This window comes from Lacerta agilis, chromosome 16, assembly GCF_009819535.1.
Source record: "Lacerta agilis isolate rLacAgi1 chromosome 16, rLacAgi1.pri, whole genome shotgun sequence".
NCBI lineage: Eukaryota > Metazoa > Chordata > Lepidosauria > Squamata > Lacertidae > Lacerta > Lacerta agilis.
The window spans coordinates 16,087,483-16,107,057 of record NC_046327.1 but is presented as its reverse complement, the minus strand read 5'-3'; positions in this window follow the sequence as shown (position 1 = coordinate 16,107,057).

Below are 19,575 nucleotides of genomic sequence, written 5' to 3'. Positions count from 1 at the left end.
GCTGGCCAGCGGCAGCGGCCGCCCTCCAGCTGGCCGGTGGCCCGCCCTCCGGAGGCTGAGGGCGCTGCTGCTGTGCTGCTCTGCTCATGCGTCGTGCCTCGTTTCTGCCAGCGCAGGCGCAGCAGCAGACAGCAGACAGCAGCAGTTTCCCTCCAGAGGTGTGGCTGCTGCTGCTGGTGTGGAGCTGCTGCTGGCTGCTGCATCGAGGCGACGACGAGGTAGGCAGCTGTGGGCTGGGCCAGGGGCGGCGGGTGGTGGGTGAGGGCGAAGGGGGAAGCCCTCCTTTTAAAAATGGTCGAGGAAGCTGCGCCTGTTTCCCTGCCGCTGCCTCCTTCACTCCTGGTTCCGCTCGCAGCCTCAGATCGCGCTCTCGCGGGCACGCGTCTCTCTCTGCCCCGGAGCAAGGCCGGGACTCGCCCTTGCCCGGGACCCGCGTCTCAGGAGCCATTGGGTGCATGTGTCATGAGGGGGCTTGGAGGCTCCTAGGAGCCCGAGCACGCACAGCAGCGACGTGGCTGCTTCAAAAGGCTGCATGGAGGAAAAGGCAGTTGTGCGTTCTTCCGCAGCAGCGTCGAGCGGAGCCGCTGCCGGACCTCACCAAGCAAGGTTAGTCACGTCGCCCCCGCCTTTCAGGGCGCAAAGCTGGGCTGGCTGGGCAGAAACCACCGTCGAGCTCTCTGCCTGCCGTGGGCGGGGGGCTTTGCAACCCCCCAACGAGTCCCTTGGGGTGGGGGACTGGGACTGGGGTGGGGGAGTCCTCTGCCGCTGCTTCCTCAGGTGTGTTGCTTAGGCTGCCGGGCGGAGCGCGGGAGCGCAAGTTGGCCGCCTGCGCTGCGCCCTCCGGCTTTGGCCTCTCCAAAGTGGCCTCTCCAAACGCACGGCGCAAAGAGCGGCGCCTTGGCTTTGCCCCGGTTTGGTTGGGCAGCCTGTGGCTGGAGGAGATCCGGGGGATTCCTCCTCGGCGGCTGAAAGAGGGGCTTGTTCTCCCGCGCTTTCTTTTCTCCCAGTTCTAGGTCACTCGACCCACAATAGCACTTCTTTAGTCTCCTTGCCGCATGCGCTCTGGCAACTTTTCAGGCTCCAGCTTGCGTAAAAACTGGGAAAGCTTTCTCTCGCTTCCTTCCCCCCTCCCCCTCTCATTTCCTTCCCCCCTCCCCCTCCGATGCTGCTCTCCAACCACCTACCTGCTTGTCACAAGTTTTGGACCCCCCCCCCCCACTCCTTGGAAGGGTTTCATTATTGGAGCTGAGCTTGTCCCCTGCTGAGGTAAATGACTTATTGCTCTGCTTCGACCGGGGTGGGTGGGTGGGTGGGCTGGTAAAGAAAACCAAACCTGAGTAACTTATGCAGAGGCAGAATTTACTAGGTGGGGGGAGAAGCCCCTGTCGTGACTTCCAGGTGTTTGGAAGCACGGACAGCCCACCAAAAAGAAAACTTGTGAAAATGCTTCCTTCGCGAGGGCAAGGAGTAATAGGGGTGGAGATGGGCCGAAAGTCCAAAGGAAATAATTTCATGAAGGGGGAGGATGTACTACGGGAGGCAGAATAAAGGGCTGGTTCTCACAGAGACATGGGTAGGAGACTGACGCCCCAAAAGGTTGCAGTTTTTCCTCTGTCCTGAGTGTGTGTTAGGGGAGCCTTGACAAAGCACTTGTTGGCGTGGAAGAGAGGAGTCCTAACTTGGATCTGTGTTCATGTGCAAAATCTATCGCCATTGTCATTAAGGGGGCAGGGAACTCCCCTAAAAAGGTTTGAACACTATGAACTACTACAGCCACCTGTATGCAAGTCAGCACAAACATCACAGGCTTCTCTGGTGCAATTCTGTGCTTTATTTAGCAAGAGAGGAGGTTGGAAGAGGTGAGCATAGCCTCTGGTCTGGAATATTAAGGGTAAAAGACACTAAGATTATTGTAAAAGCCAGCAGTCTTCAATTACACATGGGACAAACATTTAACACAAGGACTCATTTTTTTAAAAAAACAACAACAAATCAAATATTTGTATGCTGTTGCAACCCACCTTGGATCAGGCTGTGACCTGGTAGTGGTCCCCAGGTTGGATAAAAATGAATGATTTTAAAAAAAAAATTAAAAAAAATTGGATTTTTTAAATTTAAATCAGATTTTTTTTATTTAAATCGGATTTTTTAAATTTAAATCAGATTTTTTAAAATAAAATGCAGTGTTATATTTGTTTTAAATGTCGCAGTGGTTTTGCGGCTCCCAGTTTCTTTTTTTTTCTTCAGAAACGGGTCCAAGTGGCTCTTTTTGTCTTAAAGGTTGCAGACCCCTGACCTAAACATTAGGAAGAACTTCCTGACAGTAAGAGCTGTTCGACAGTGGAATTTGCTGCCAAGGAGTGTGGTGGAGTCTCCTTCTTTGGAGGTCTTTAAGCAGAGGCTTGACAGCCGTCTGTCAGGAATGCTTTGATGGTGTTTCCTGCTTGGCAGGGGGTTGGACTGGATGGCCCTTGTGGTCTCTTCCAACTCTATGATTCTAAGCCATTGGGTCCATCTAGCTCAGTATTGTCTACATTGATTGGCAGCACCTCTCTAGTGTTCCAGACCAGGTCCTTTCCCATCTCTACTTGGAAATGCCCAAGGATTGAACCTGGAACCTCTGCATGCAAAGCATGTAAATATATCATCATAATCATCATCCACCACTGGGCTACTGGGCTTCTCCCATCAGTCCCAGTCAGCACGGCCATTTGGAGATGGAGAACCCGTGGCCCTCCAAATGCTAATGGACTACAACGCCCATCTTCATTGACTAATGAAGATGGGCGTTGTAGTCCATTAGCATTTGGAGGGCCACGGGTTCTCCATCTCCAAATTAGACCATATCAAATGATGCATTATGATGGTTGGATGCAGTGCTTTTTTTTCCTTTAAAAAAATGTTTAGGGGTACTCTCATTTTCCTACTCATATTGAAATACTGCCCCTCAGTGAGGCCAAACTTAGTTTAGGGGTATGCGTACCCCTTTGTCCCCCCAGAAAAAAGCACTGGTTGGATATCTTCCACGGTGTTGATTGTACCCAGCAACTAGTCTGTCACATACATGCAATTGCAAACATTCGCAGCTGTTTTTCCCCCATCACATGGCAAAATGTTAGGTTGCTGAGCATTCCCAAAATGAGTTTGCCAACGTCCATCCCCCCCCCCCGTGATTCTCAACAATCCCACGAATTCTGACACCGTCTACACCAATATAATATATTCCCGACTTCTGTTTTAAATCTGCTAAGACAGTTCTTCAGATTTCAGAAGTAACCTAAGAGTGTTATCAGTTTCCCTCTCTCCCTCCCCTTCCCAATTGCTTCCTTTCATCTGATTTGTTTAGTGGAGCTTGGGAAAATTTGCTTCACAAGCAGCTCTTTTTCTTCTCTCTGTGTGTGTGTTTCTCTCTCTCACAAAAGTGGTCTGCCAAGCTGATGCATCAAGGGGAGTTTTAACTCTTTAGGGATACTGGGTTTATATCCCCATCCTCTCCTCCTAAGTAAACATGCAGTCGGCAGTGGCAGTCTTAAAGGATTAATTAGAATCCGCTGAGAAACGAAGGAAAAGCATAATAAGACTTCCCTTGCCTTAGATAAAACCATCAGCGGTTTGTGAATTGGGAGTCAAGAATCGCTGTTGAACATGCAGTTGGTTGCCAGTAAGAGAGAAAACGTTATAATTTTAAAAAACCTGTCTTATATTTTTAACCCTTCATTTTAAAATATAAACTTCACTGCTGCTTTGTCTTAAAGAAGGAATATATAGTCATATGTCATTATACAGCACAGCAATATAAAGTGAATCAAATCAAATCTAGATCAAGCTGAGCCCCTGCATAATTCTTACATACCATGATTGAAATATACTCCGAGTCAAGTGTGAACTTCATGCTCTTTATTCAGCTCATAGTAGCAAGGAATGAATCTTTCCCCAAAACGTCTGCTATATATACATTATTTACACAATGGGCCCCACATGATGGGCTAATTCCAGGCTACTCCTGTAGGCCAATCAGGTTGCTGATTCACTTCCACCTGGAGCTGGATTGGGTGGCTCCTGTGGACCAATCAGACTGCTGCATTCTGGATCCTATTGTTCTAGGATTCAGCTCAGTGCATAACAATGATAAATGTCATATTTAATCCAATTTGAGGGTTTGGGGGTTTTTTGCAAGCAAATTAAGTAAATAAATGTTGTTGTGGTTGCATGGCGGTGGTGCATGCATACGTAAGTCGGCTTCCAACAGCAGCTCTCTCAGCATTCTGTCACATTCTTGTGTGACCAAGAGATAATACTCAAGGAAAGACCCACTCCAGTGGTGTTCCTGATTGCAGACCTTCACTTCCTTCCATAAGAGAGCCAGTGTGGTGTAGTGGTTAAGAGCGGTAGACTCGTAATCTGGTGAACCGGGTTCGCGTCTCCGCTCCTCCACATGCAGCTGCTGGGTGACCTTGGGCTAGTCACTCTTCTTTGAAGTCTCTCAGCCCCACTCACCTCACAGAGTGTTTGTTGTGGGGGAAGAAGGGAAAGGAGAATGTTATCCGCTTTGAGACTCCTTTGGGTAGTGATAAAGAGGGATATCAAATCCAAACTCTTCTTCTTCTTCTTCTAAAAGGGAGTGACTGTCGTTCACTTCTAAAAGTGCTGTGCTTGGGGATAGCATTGAAGGGAATTGTTGTTGTTTTTTAATTTATTGAAAATGCTGACCTTCTGCCTTTCTGCAATACGATCCACAAAGTAACTAACATACAACACAATTTGATTAAAAGCTACCCACAAACTTAAAAAAACCTCACACTGAATTCTAAGCACCACAATAACCCTGCAACAAAACATGTCTCTCCTGTATCGGTCTCTGCAGCCACAACGGGCACTGCAACCTTCCAACTGTTTGACTTCACCCCAAAGGCACACTCCTCCATTGTCTCCTGAGACAGACGGATGCAAGCAACAATAACCCTAAAACTACCTGTTATTAAAAAACCTTTTAAACATGTATTCTAACCTGGCATTCAAATGGGTGTAAGGGGAGGGGCCTCTAGTGTCATGTTCCTTCTGGGGTAGTTTGTTCAACTTTGGTCCCCACCCTGCACTCAGCTCTCACTGGTGGCTCCTGGAAGTTGTCAGCATGCGACAGGGGCCACACACCCCAGGAAAAGGCTTCGACTCGCTGGCTAAACCTGGTGAGGGTAGCCAATGAGTGTCAAGTCCTTAGTGAGTTAGGGACTTCCCCTGCATGTGAAGATAAACTCCAGTGCATTGAGTGGATGAGACCAATAGCGGGTCCAACAGTCAAGAAGGCATCTTCTGCATGTGTTATAGAGGGAAATAAGGGGCAGATGGGGCTCGGCAACCTGGGAAGGTAGCCCATCTAGGAGAAGGAAAACTCTGATCCTAAACCTCTGCTGCCTTGTGGCCATACTCATCCGTGAGAAACACTTCATGAGTAAACCCTGAGGAACAATCCATTCTTTGAAGGACATCTTCTGGAGAAGAAAATGCTAAGGAGTAAACCCTACACAAATCTAGTGTGGAGTCCCTAAGCTGGCTAGATGGTGGCTTGTATGCCTCCTTCCAGCAACTCCTGCAGCCAAGATGGTGCCAAAGGTACTACTCTGCTTTCCTTTGGACCACATCAGTGAGGTCATAAGTCCATGACATTGCTCCTCTCCTATATTCCATAATCAATACTCCTCAGGGGCACCCATTCTTCTCCCTATTAACTTCTCCCTTTGTGCCTAGCCACCTGCAGAAATAAACAGTCCCTCCTGCTGGGCTGCCTCCATTATCCCTACTTTTAACCGTTACAAAAAAAGCTCCTGTTTGCTGTGAGCCACTGGCATATGCATCTGATTAAAGAGGCTGCAGTCTCCCTAAGCAGCTTTGCTGGCACCCGATCTTGGAGCTGTTGGAACATGATTGTTTGGCCATGAATCAGCCACATGGTGTAAACTGAGGCTGAAGCAGCCAACACTAGCAAGCGTTGAAATCTGGAAAGAGCACTCTGCAATTTCATCTGTGTTCTACTAACCCATTTTTCATGATGCAATACCACTGGCTTCGGTGAAATGACATAGAGAGAAAATGAAGCCCTGTTACACGTGGGATGGATCCGTTCCCCATCTCGTCTCACACTGTCACATTAACGAACAAATTTGGCTAACAAGCCCCTTATTGTAGTTTTGGCATACACACAGAATTACACTTGTTTGCTTCAACATTAATTAATGCAGAACAATTGTCACTCTGATGCATCATTAACATGAAACAGAATTTCCCACTTGGTTTCAAATTGGGTGTTGTGGGAAAGCTGGGAGAATCTTATGAGGCAGCTGGGTTAAGTTGGACTTGGTGCAGTAAATGCACAAAATCTGATGGAGTGGTGAACATTGCTAAACACAGGGTGTTTGCTGAGTGCTTGGGGAATGGCTCCACATATTTGTTTTTTTTTGCCACTGGAAACACTGGTGGAACCTGGATGCCATGCAAAGCAGTATAAACGTTGAATATACATCTATACATCATAAGTGACAATTCTGGCCTGTAGGTAACCCAAAGAGGTGATTTGGTATAACCATTCATTTGGTACTTGGTGTATCTCCTTTGAAGACGCTCAAACTCAGGACGCAAGGGAGAAACGTGCTAAGAGGAAGGGACGCTTGGCAAACCTTCACCAAGATCAACTTCCGCTCGGAAACCAATGTCCCCACTGTGGAAGGATGTGCGGATCCAGAATTGGCCTCCATAGACACTTACAGACTCACTGTTAAAACCGTGTTTATGGAAGACAATCTTACTTGGCTACGAGTGATCGCCAAAGAAGAAAGAAGTATCTCTTGAAGTTTGTCCGTGTTGCAACTTGCTTTGATGACTTGATTTGAACACATAAACCTACTTGGTAAACACATACAGGTACATATTTTTTTCACTGTGTGTCTCCTCCAAGCAAGGTGCAGAGGTTGGCCACACAAGAATGGGGTTTTTCCCATTGGTGGATCTCCTATTTGTGGACTGCATTCCCCAAGGAAACTTGTCTGACACCATAAGAAAATAAGAAGAGCCTCTTGGATCAGGCCAATGTCTCATTTGGTCCAACATCCATTTCTCACAATGGACAACCAGATGCCTATGGGAAACCTGCAAGCAGGACCAGGGTATATCACTCTCCCCACCTGTGAGTCCCAACAATTGGCATTCAGAGGTATATTGCCTCCAATTGTGGAGGTAGAACATAACTTAATCATCCATGAATTTGGCTAATTCTCTTTTAAAGTAACCAGTGACCATCATTACCTCTTGTGGAAACAAATTCCATAGTATTGTTGGACGAGCACTTTTAATAACTTTGTTTCACTCCCTCCCTCTGCTTTGTTGTCTGGTTTTAAACTGATTTTAGCTGTTTTTGCATTTATGCTGTTAAATCACTTTGAGACGTATTTTTGTATACAGCAATAAATACATGCAATAAATAAATAAAAATCAAGGCATACAATCGCAGGAAGGAAGTGGGACAAAGGTGACAAATTTTTAGGAAAAGAAAATAGTATGGGGTATTTTATGAGAGTTAAGATTACAGCAGATACCAGGAGTTTAGCTGCACAAAAGCAACAAAGCAGGCTTATAGTATTGAAAACGAGAAGCTCTTGATCTGCATATTGTATGGTAAATAGACTCAGCCAGAAATTGCTCTACTCCAGGCATCCCCAACCTGTGGCCCTCCAGATGTTTTGGCCTACAACTCCCATGATCCCTAGCTAACAGGACCAGTGATCAGGGATGATGGGAATTGTAGTCCAAAACATCTGGAGGGCCGAAGGGTGGGGGATGCCTGCTCTACTCCCTCACTGTTAACTATAACTTATGTGAAATAGCCAGCTCCCAGAGTGGCTGGGGAAGCTCAGCCAGATGGGCGGGGTACAAATAAATAATAATAATAATAATAATAATAATAATTCTGTCTTGGTCTAGATTCCCAAACTTGGGTCTCCAGCTGTTTTTGGACTACAACTCCGATCATCCCTAGCTAGCAGGACCAGTGGTCACGGATGATGGGAATTGTAGTCCAAAAACAGCTAGAGACCCAAGTTTGGGAAACCATGGTCTAGAATGACCAAGAAGAACTTGGAATGCAGATAGAAGCAGTCTTGATTTTCAGTGGCTGGAGTCAATAGGAACATGGACCATAGATCAACTATTTACAACATTAAAAATAATAATCAATGATAAACTGTTGCCATTCACTCCTACAGAAGAGACAGGTGAAGTACTGTGCTTGGTGAGACTATCTGAATGAAGGCAACATCTGCCCCCTGCTCCCGACACTAAGAGGTGTGTTTGTCTGAGTTATCTTCTTTTCTCCAGTCCAGTCATAAGATGTAGCCCACCAAGGGCTTATCAAAATTAATGGAAGCAGCTGGCATTGGTGGATTTCACCCTCTGTTTCTTTCCTTAATGCTAGAATATTGCACAATTATTTTACCTCTGACATTTCCACCGCTGGGGGTGGGGGATCACGAAGAGTTCATTACAGTAATTATCACTCAAGTGATGGGGAAAACCGTGATTATGCAACTTATAAAAATGCAGAGAGGGGAGCCGCTCTGATTATGACTGATTACTTTTGCTAACAAGCTCTGGCACTAATCAGAACAGGCTGACTAGGATAATAAGAACCTTGGTGGAAACCTGATCTGGATATCACCTACAAGAGATCAGACAGTGCTGGCTGGGAGACGTAATTTCTTCCTGCGCTGAAACATTCTTTTAATGTATCGTGCTTTACAAAAAACCAACAAACCCGCTTTCCTGCCTCTCCATTCCCGTGAATAGTCATATTGAAAAAATGACAATGAAGAACAAAAATGTAGCAATTTAACATCAGGGTTCAGTGGCATAGTGTGTGGGGGCACAGAGGTGCTTTCCCCGGGTGCAAATTGCTAGGGAAACAAAATTTCAACATGTGGTACAGCGGTACCTCAGGTTATGAACACTTCAGGTTACAGACTCCGCTAACCCGGAAGTAGTACCTTGGGTTAAGAACTTGACCTCAGGATGAGAACATAAATCGTGCGGTGGTGACGCGGCGGCAGCGGGAGGCCCCGTTAGCTAAAGTGGTACCCCAGGTTAAGAATGGTTTCAGGTTAAGAACAGACCTCCGGAATGAATTAAGTTCGTAACCAGAGGTACCACTGTACAGCTGTGTGCTTCCATTGCTGGTCTCCATTGAAAACAGCTTCTCCAATGCAAACCAGTAAGTGACCTCTCCAGACAATGTAACAACTCTTCTCTTCTTTTCTTTTCTCTGCAGCTGCAATCTCTTGGGTGATGCAGGTGCCATTTGCCATTTCCCTCCCTCCCCGCCACCTGCGCAGCCCTGGGCGCTGGCAACCCATGCTACGTCACTGCCTGGGTTTTCACGGGAAGTCAATTTCAGCAACATTGGGGTTCTTCTACTCAATTGTGTACAGTGGTACCTCGGGTTAAGTACTTAATTCGTTCCGGAGATCCGTTCTTAACCTGAAACTGTTCTTAACCTGAAGCACGACCTTAGCTAATGGGACCTCCCGCTGCTGCTGCGCTGCCAGAGCACAATTTCTGTTCTCATCCTGAAGCAAAGTTCTTAACCTGAAGCGTTATTTCTGGCGGAGTTTGTAACCTGAAGCGTATGTAACCCGAGGTACCACTGTTGTTATGACCAAAGGAGAATCTCTTCTGTTACCGGGCGGCATTTTGCAAAATGCTGACACTTTGTGGACTGAGGATGTCATGCAGGACTGCTGAGCATTGCCTCTGAACCGATGATCAAAAGAGAGAGAAGATTCAGATTGCAAGCTCATGTCATTGTGTTTGCACCCATATTGTACTACAGGTTACTGCAGGAACTACTTTGGAATGCGATCCTGCCTGCCAGGATCAGAACTGGCACATAGTTATCTGCTCCATCTAAATCCTGTTAGCAAAGGAAAATGCCTTGCTTCCAGCTTTGGTAGTACAACATTTAGACAAAGCTCTAGAGCAGGTTTACCGTATTTTTCGCTCCATAAGACACACTTTTTTCCTCCTAAAATGTAAGGGGGAATATCTGTGCGTCTAATGGAGCGAGTGGTGGTCCCTGGAGCTGAATTGCCCAGGGGCCAAAAGAGGATCATGATTTTTGTTTTACAAAGAGAAAAGGGGGTGTTGAAAGGACCCTGCTCAGCAGCTGATCAGCAAGAGATCAGGAGAGAGATAAGAGTCCTGGCTCCCTTTCAGCCCCGCCCTCCATTGTTGAATGTGCTGCAGAGGGAGGTTGTTTGTTTCTCCAGAGACATGTAACTGGCTGATTAGATTATCTGTCTGGAAACTGTAGAAACGGCTCCCTTTCCTTTAGAAGCTGCAGAAATGTGAGTTGAACCCCATAAAAATGGGGCTTTTCCTCTTTGCTTTCCCCCCTTTGCAAAAAAAGCTGCAAAATTTTTAGCTGATCCTCAAAAAAACAGGGTTTTCCCCTTTGCAAAAAAAGTTGCAAAACTTTTAGCTGATCCTCAAAAAACCAGGGCTTTTCCCTTTGCAAAAAAGCTGCAAAACTTTTAGCTGATCCTCAAAAAAACAGGGCTTTTAGAAGAGGAAAACCAGAAAAATATTTTTTCCCTTGTTTCCTCCTCTAAAAACAAGGTGCGCCCTATGGTCCGGTGCGCCCTATGGAGCGAAAAATACGGTACATGAAATCTTTAAACCACTGTCAAACCAACATATGCTTATTTGGAAATTAGTCCCACTAAATTCAGAGGAACTTACTTTTTAGAAGATGCACATAGGATCAGGTCTACCATCTAAGGAAGGGATGTTGGGGCTTCCATTCTAAAGCATGTGTGTTTTGACTTTAGTTTTGCATGTTCTACTTTTTAAATTTTATCTCTGTGAAATACTGATGTCCTAAATATATAAAACAGAAAAGAATAAAGAGAGGGCATATCAAAGTCTCTTAACGGAGAAGATAGAACTAAACTGTACCATATATTTCCAAGAATGTCCTCTTGATTAAGAACAGGGAATAATAGTAGCTTATAAATCCACCTCGCCTGGGATTCTTGGTGAGAATTCAGCAGCTATGTAGTCCTCGAGAACTGGGTAGTGAGTTGTTTACCATTGAACCAACTTCTACCTTCTGCTTTCCCGAGCTAAGGAATGTTGGGAACAGGGTTCCATGAAGTAGGGAACACAAGCAAAGAACTGTCAGCCCCATCACAACACTAAGGCTATAAGCATCCTGTTGGATCAGACCAACTGGTCTATCTAATTCATCAACCACCTCCCAGTGACCAACCAGATGTTGACAGGATGTTCACAAACAGGGCCCATAGGAAATACCCTTCTTCCATTGACGTCCCCTCAGTGATATTGTTGCTTCTGAATCTGGATATTCTAGCTAGTCATAAGGCTGATCTGGCGGGGAGTCATGTCAGATCATAGCCACTTTGAATTTGTAGAACACACAGAGACCCCTTTGATTACATTTTGTTTCTTTCTGACTTGCTCACAGACGACCTCCAGGCAATGCGGGCCCTAGCTTGCAAATACATATACGTGTGAAAAGGACACACTGTAATGGCTGCTTGTTCTGACAACGGTTTTATTCATTTGTTTCTTTGTGTTCCTAGCTGTCGAAGCATAACTTCGTCTGAAGTACTTTGGCTTTTGTCTTCTTAAAAGCATGGGACAAATGCTGCTGCTGTATATTCTATGCACACCTACCTGTCCGTAACATTCAGGCCAAAGGGGGAGATATTGATTTCTCTTCTCATCTCAGTACAACTACCGTGATGGATTACTCAGGCTCTCAAACTCCCTGCTGCAGGTTAAGGGCTCTTCTTTGCCCGTACTTTTATTTTTTAAAAAATTATCTTCTTAGGCAACTTTCTTTATTCTGACATTAGGGATGGAATATGTCAGTCAGCTCTGCACCTCAAAGAAGTTTTCAGCATAGATTCCTGCTGTGGCTGCTGCAAAACCATTGGTGAAGGCAACAGCTCAAATGGACAGGACTTCAGGAGGAGACTTGTTGTACAGAGGCGGCTGCCGCCACCTTCAGGCCTAAATCTCAGACGTCACTAATTATATTTTGGAAGTGTGATGGGGTGGTGGTGGCTGGTGATGGCTTTGTGTTTGCTGCACAACGGCACAACGGATTAGAATGCATGCAAGCAAGATGAATGCATAAATCAAAATTAGAGCCTTGGGACCTATGGCAAGCACTGCACCCAGAAACCAACAGAAAGTCAAGTGCTGGTGCAGGAGCATGTCTGCCAAACATGTAGTTCAGCAAGCCCAAGTTGATCACAACTCACAAGCCGTGTTTGGTAGTAGATGAGGGACTCCCTGGTCTGCTGTTTTTCATGCCTGCCTATAACTATAAAACAGGGTGGGTGGGTGGGCTGGCAGGTGGGTTCAGCCAGAAGATGAGTCACAAGTCTTTCAGGCCTGGGCTGGAGCCAAGTCAGCTGAGATCGGCTCCTTTTAGCTAAAGCTTCTAGTCTGGGAATGTCCTGATGGGCACAACTGCAAGCTGTACATTTACCGTTTTTTGAGACACACATGTGCTCTTCTTCCCCTGATCGGACTCAGGGGAAACCTTTTTTTTCCATTCCAGCAGAATCAAAGGCAGGAACAAAGGCAGCAAAATGACGTAACTCCTGCTCCCATTCCTGTTCGATAGTACTTCAATACACCGCCAAAGTCATAATGCCCTATCATTAAAAATGATTCTGACATAGTTTGCCTCCTCCTCCTCCTCTCATGTAATTTTGTGTATGTGTGTGCACCATTCGCAGAATCAGAGAACTGGAAAGGACTTTGAAGATAATCTAGTCCAGATGTGGGAGACTTTGGCCTTCCAGTTACAGGTGGGTAGCCGTGTTGGTCTGCCATAGTCGAAACAAAATAGGAAATTCTTTCCAGTAGCACCTTAGAGACCAACTGAGTTTGTTCTTGGTATGAGCTTTCGTGTGCATGCACACTTCTTCTTGGCCTTCCAGACGTTGCTGGACTACAATGCCCATTGGCACCAGCAAGCATGGCCAATGGCCAGCAATGAGGGCAGTTGTAGTTTAGCAACAGCTGGAGGAACAAAGGTTCCCCACAAACTGATCTAGTCCAATTCCCTGCCAGTGCAGAAAATCCCACATTTTCAAAATCTGTATTTCCAGTGCTTTCCCCTCAACTGGAACTCACAGGAACTGAGTTCTGGCAACTCTCAGGTGAGTTCTACTGCCCATTATAAGAGAACAAGGTGAGTTTATGGTGAGTTCCAGGCCAACACCTTTTTCTAGAAAAATACTAGTGTTTTATGATTCTATTCTTGTTTTAAATGTGCAGGAAGTTTTTTTCTTTCCTTCCTTCCTTCCTTTTCTAGGTGTATTCAAACTTGGGACCACCCCTTTCCTATCTGAAATAGTGCAGTCGAATAATTAATTTACCATAGGATCTGTGGTTTGTATATGCTGGTCTACGACTATTAAGTGGTTCAGAATATTGTTGATGCATAATATAATGTAATATACTTGGCAGCCACTCTGACCTAAGAGATGGCATTACTTACTCATTAGTAATAGAGAAAGCAATCAAGAAATTTAATATTTCAGCTCTATCCCCAATGAACTCAAGGAAACGGCAGTCCAGCTGGAAAAACACCCATATACTAAGAGAACCATTTATTTTAGAAACTACATTTATTCCATAGCAGATGGTATGCTTTTGTTTAATAATGCGGTAGCAGCCGCAAGGCATGTTGCCTTGTTCTGTATTCTATAGTCATTACACCCATGATGTAGAAATATGGGCGCCCAGGGCAACGTACCCAAATCTATAATTAGGGGCCTAAATATAGACAAATCTCCCCTCCACCTTTAATCACATTGATTAGGAAATGCCGACCTCTGCATTTGCTCAGAAACACATAAAAATAGCTTTTCTAAGACGAATAGTTATCCTCCAGGCATGTTTGGAATGGGTAATGTTTGGAATGCTGCAATCTAAGCACTGCCTGCCTGTGCTTGGTTGCTTGCTACCTGTTCAGCACACATATGATTAAACAGACTATTGCAAAGAAACTATTGCAATATTCAGCAATCTGTCCTTCAAGGAAACTAGCCACCTGAAATGGATTGATTGATTGATTGCATTTATATCCCACCGAACCCTAAAAGTCTGCCCAGGGAATTTTCAACAGCTCCGGGAAGTGTGAAATACAGTTCACACCAGCTTTCGTAGTTATATCATTTATTCCTGCATTGTAGGGGCTGAACCAGATGTCCCTCTGGGTCACTTCCAACTCTACAATTCTATGATTCTTTGTCATGGTTTGTACCTACAATAGTTGTGAAACCAATAGTGTGATGCTCTAAGACAGACATGTCCAACACGTTGATTGTGACAGGTAGATCCTGCGATGACTTCTGGTTGATCGCCACCCGCTCTCCACTGGGAGGGGCTGTTTTGACACCCCTGCCCTGTCAGCGCGCCCCCGTGCGCCCTACACCCATCCCTGCCATGTCAGGGAAAGCAGGCAGCATCGGGGGAAGTAGACAGCGCGCCCTCCCTCCCTGCACCCATCCCTGCCCCCTCGGGGGAAGCAGCCAGCACCCAGCCACCCTGCACCCATCCCTGGGTGGTAGATCACTGCCAGTTTTTATACTGGATCGTGGATCACAGTCAACTTCAAGTTGGACACGCCTGTTCTTTGTTGTTGTTCAGTCGTTCAGTCGTGTCCGACTCTTCGTGACCCCATGGACCAGAGCACGCCAGGCACGCCTATCCTTCACTGCCTCTCGCAGTTTGGCCAAACTCATGTTAGTAGCTTCGAGAACACTGTCCAACCATCTCATCCTCTGTCGTCCCCTTCTCCTTGTGCCCTCCATCTTTCCCAACATCAGGGTCTTTTCCAGGGAGTCTTCTCTTCTCATGAGGTGGCCAAAGTACTGGAGCCTCAACTTCAGGATCTGTCCTTCTAGTGAGCACTCAGGGCTGATTTCTTTGAGAATGGATAGGTTTGATCTTCTTGCAGTCCATGGGACTCTCAAGAGTCTCCTCCAGCACCATAATTCAAAAGCATCAATTCTTCGGCGATCAGCCTTCTTTATGGTCCAGCTCTCACTTCCATACATTACTACTGGGAAAACCATAGCTTTAACTATACGGACCTTTGTCGGCAAGGTGATGTCTTTGCTTTTTAAGATGCTGTCTAGGTTTGTCATTGCTTTTCTCCCAAGAAGCAGGCGTCTTCTAATTTCGTGACTGCTGTCACCATCTGCAGTGATTGTGGAACCCAAAAAAGTGAAATCTCTCACTGCCTCCATTTCTTCCCCTTCTATTTGCCAGGAGGTGATGGGACCAGTGGCCATGATCTTAGTTTTTTTGATGTTGAGCTTCAGACCATATTTTGCGCTCTCCTCTTTCACCCTCATTAAAAGGTTCTTTAATTCCTCCTCACTTTCTGCCATCAAGGTAGTGTCATCAGCATATCTGAGGTTGTTGATATTTTTTCCGGCAATCTTAATTCCGGTTTGGGATTCATCCAGTCCAGCCTTTCGCATGATGAATTCTGCATATAAGTTAAATAAGCAGGGAGACAATATACAGCCTTGTCGTACTCCTTTCCCAATTTTGAACCAATCAGTTGTTCCATATCCAGTTCTAACTGTAGCTTCTTGTCCCACATAGAGATTTCTCAGGAGACAAATGAGGTGATCCGGCACTCCCATTTCTTTAAGAACTTGCCATAGTTTGTTGTGGTCGACACAGTCAAATGCTTTTGTGTAGTCAATGAAGCAGAAGTAGATGTTTTTCTGGAACTCTCTAGATTTCTCCATAATCCAGCGCATGTTTGCAATTTGGTCTCTGGTTCCTCTGCCCCTTCGAAATCCAGCTTGCACTTCTGGGAGTTCTCGGTCCACATACTGCTTAAGCCTGCCTTGTAGAATTTTAAGCATAACCTTGCTAGCGTGTGAAATGAGTGCAATTGTGCGGTAGTTGGAGCATTCTTTGGCACTGCCCTTCTTTGGGATTGGGATGTAGACTGATCTTCTCCAATCCTCTGGCCACTGCTGAGTTTTCCAAACTTGCTGGCATATTGAGTGTAGCACCTTAACAGCATCATCTTTTAAAATTTTAAATAGTTCAGCTGGAATATCATCACTTCCACTGGCCTTGTTGTTAGCCAGGCTTTCTAAGGCCCATTTGACTTCACTCTCCAGGATGTCTGGCTCAAGGTCAGCAACCACATTACCTGGGGTGTATGAGACCTCCATATCTTTCTGGTATAATTCCTCTGTGTATTCATGCCACCTCTTCTTGATGTCTTCTGCTTCTGTTAGGTCCTTTCCACTTTTGTCCTTAATTGTGGTAATCTTTGTACGAAATCTTCCTTTCATATCTCCAATTTTCTTGAACAAATCTCTGGTTTTCCCCATTCTGTTATTTTCCTCTATTTCTTTGCATTGCTCGTTTAGAAAGGCCCTCTTGTCTCTCCTTGCTATTCTTTGGAAATCTGCATTCAATTTCCTGTATCTTTCACGATCTCCCTCGCATTTTGCTTGCCTTCTCTCCCCCGCTATTTGTAAGGCCTCATTGGACAGCCACTTTGCTTTCTTGCATTTCTTTTTCATTGGGATGGTTTTCGTTGCTGTCTCCTGTATAATGTTACGAGCCTCCATCCACAGTTCTTCAGGCACTCTATCCACCAAATCTAAATCCTTAAACCTGTTCTTCACTTCAACTGTGTATTCATAAGGGATTTGATTTAGATTGAATCTTACTGGCCCAGTGGTTTTTCCTACTTTCTTCAGTTTAAGCTGGAATTTTGCTATAAGAAGCTGGTGATCTGAGCCACAGTCAGCTCCAGGTCTTGTTTTTGCTGAGTGTATAGAGCTTCTCCATCTTTGGCTGCAGAGAATATAATCAATCTGATTTCGATGTTGCCCATCTGGTGATGTCCATGTGTAGAGTCGTCTCTTGTGTTGTTGGAAAAGAGTGTTTGTGATGACCAGCTTGTTCTCTTGACAGAACTCTATTAGCCTTTGCCCTGCTTCATTTTGAACTCCAAGGCCAAACTTGCCAGTTGTTCCTTTTATCTCTTGACTCCCTACTTTAGCATTCCAATCCCCTATAATGAGAAGAACATCCTTCTTTGGTGTCATTTCTATAAGGTGTTGTAAGTCTTCATAGAACTGATCAATTTCAGTTTCTTCAGCACTGGTAGTTGGTGCATAAACTTGGATTACTGTGATGTTAAAAGGTCTGCCTTGGATTCGTATCGAGATCATTCTATCATTTTTGAAATTGCATCCCAGTACAGCTTTCGCCACTCTTTTGTTGACTATGAGGGCCACTCCATTTCTTTTACGGGATTCCTGCCCACAGTAGTAGATATGATAGTCATCTGAACTGAATTCGCCCATTCCCGTCCATTTTAGTTCACTGATGCCTAGGATGTCAATGTTTATTCTTGCCATCTCATTTTTTACCACATCCAGCTTTCCAAGGTTCATGGTTCTTACATTCCAGGTTCCTATGCAATACTTTTCTTTACAGCATTGGACTTTCCTTTCACTTCCAGGCATATCAGCAACTGAACGTCCTTTCGGCTTTGGCCCAGCCGCTTCATCAGCTCTGGATCTACTTGTACTTGTCCTCCGCTCTTCCCCAGTAGCATGTTGGACGCCTTCCGACCCGAGGGGCTCATCTTCCAGCGTCATATCTTTTATATGCCTGTTGTCTTTGTCCATGGAGTTTTCTTGGCAGGGATACTGGAGTGGCTTGCCAGTTCCTTCTCCAGGTGGATCACGTTTGGTCCAAACTCTCCACTATGACCTGTCCTTCTTGACCTGTCCATAGCTTCCCTGAGTAATTCAAGCCCCTTCGCCACGACAAGGCAGTGATCCATGAAGGGGCGCCTGTTCTAAGATAAGCCAATTGTATTGTTTTTCCTGCGTGAATAATTATTTGTAATTGAAAGTTCTTCCAATTATTTCTAATTGAAAGCCTAGCAGATTGCAGCATTTGGCCAATGCATGGAATATGAATTTCTTATATTCAATCCATAAGACAACTGTTCTTGCACCTAGCACATACCTTATTCAGTTTTTATTTATCTAGGCTGATAGCCAGTGCTGTACTTTGGGTTTGCCTTATCTCCTTTGCTAATCACAACTTGTGAGAGAGAAACCCCACTGCTTGTAATTCTCTCCATAGACTGAAATACCAAATGACCAAAAGTGCCAAGGTTCCCTGAACTGCTAATATCCATTTAAATTAATGGACTTAAGTCTGAGTACGACTAACACTGGAAATCACCCATTAATTCAAGATTCTAATTTGTAAATCTGCAGAGTTGCCCTAGGTTTAATTTGCTAAGTTGTATATGTTCTGGAGTCCTCAGCAATACTGAAGTCCAATCTTCTGCTCTAACTTTAGTTAGCCACAGTTACTTAAAAGCTGTATTCCCTATTTTTATCCAGTATGTTGATGGACTGTGTTTTGGGTTAATCCTTCTGTTGCATAAATTGCTTTCTAAACATCCTCGAGATTCCACTAGAACAGAAAGTTGGAGTGTAAATTGAATTTCACTATAATACCAAAAAGTTCAGAATTTACTTTTTAAGATGCATGTGGCTGGAGAAAGGGAAGGAAACATTGATGAACATAGCTTTGAGATTGCAGTAGCACCCGAGAGTGGCAACAAAATGCAAAGTGAGCCAATTTAATTTCTGTTCATCTATCGTTATTTAGATTTGCAGCCTGCCTTTCAAAGCAGCGATTCTCAAGGGTGGCTTACAATAAATTGCAGCGCGCACACATGTACAAAAATCCCAAAACCACAAAACCCAGCAGCTGTTAGTTCTCTCTGGCTCATGGACTAGGCTACAATGTCCTTTTTTCCAACCCGAAGGGCCAGTGTGCTCTTTCTAGGGTGAACCAAGACGCCTTCCATACAGAGCTATCAACCTTCCTCTTTTTTTTGCATTGGGAAACGGCCATAGCTGTCAACTTTCCCCTTTTTTTGCAATGGGAAACGGCACTGGAATAAGGGAATTTACTGCAAAAAAGGGAAAGTTGACAGCCATGCTTCCATATCTTTTCCCCTGGCCAATGGATGGGGCCAGGCTGGCCTTCCCCTTTACCCAGATAACTGCATGAATTACATAGCTGTCAATGTTCCCTTTTTTGCAGGAAATTCCCTTATTCCAGCACCGTTTCCCATTGCAAAAATAGGGAAAGTTGACAGCTATGGCCGTTTCCCAATGCAAAAAAAAGGAAGGTTCTGGAATTATCATCACCCACCCTCTTCTCACAGAAAAAAGTGACTTAGAGGAACAGAGGGGTATGAAACTTGGGGTGCAAAGTCTGTAAAAGTAATGCCCCAAATATATATACTGTTGGCATCCATCTGTCTTGAGAGACAATGGAGTGAGCCTCTGGGGTCGAAGTCAAACCGTCACATTAGCAGCATCAACTAGACTTCCCCGGGGCACAAGCCTGGGCTGTCAGACAACAAAACTCCCCTCTTAGCCTCACTGATGTGGTCCAAAAGAAAGCAGA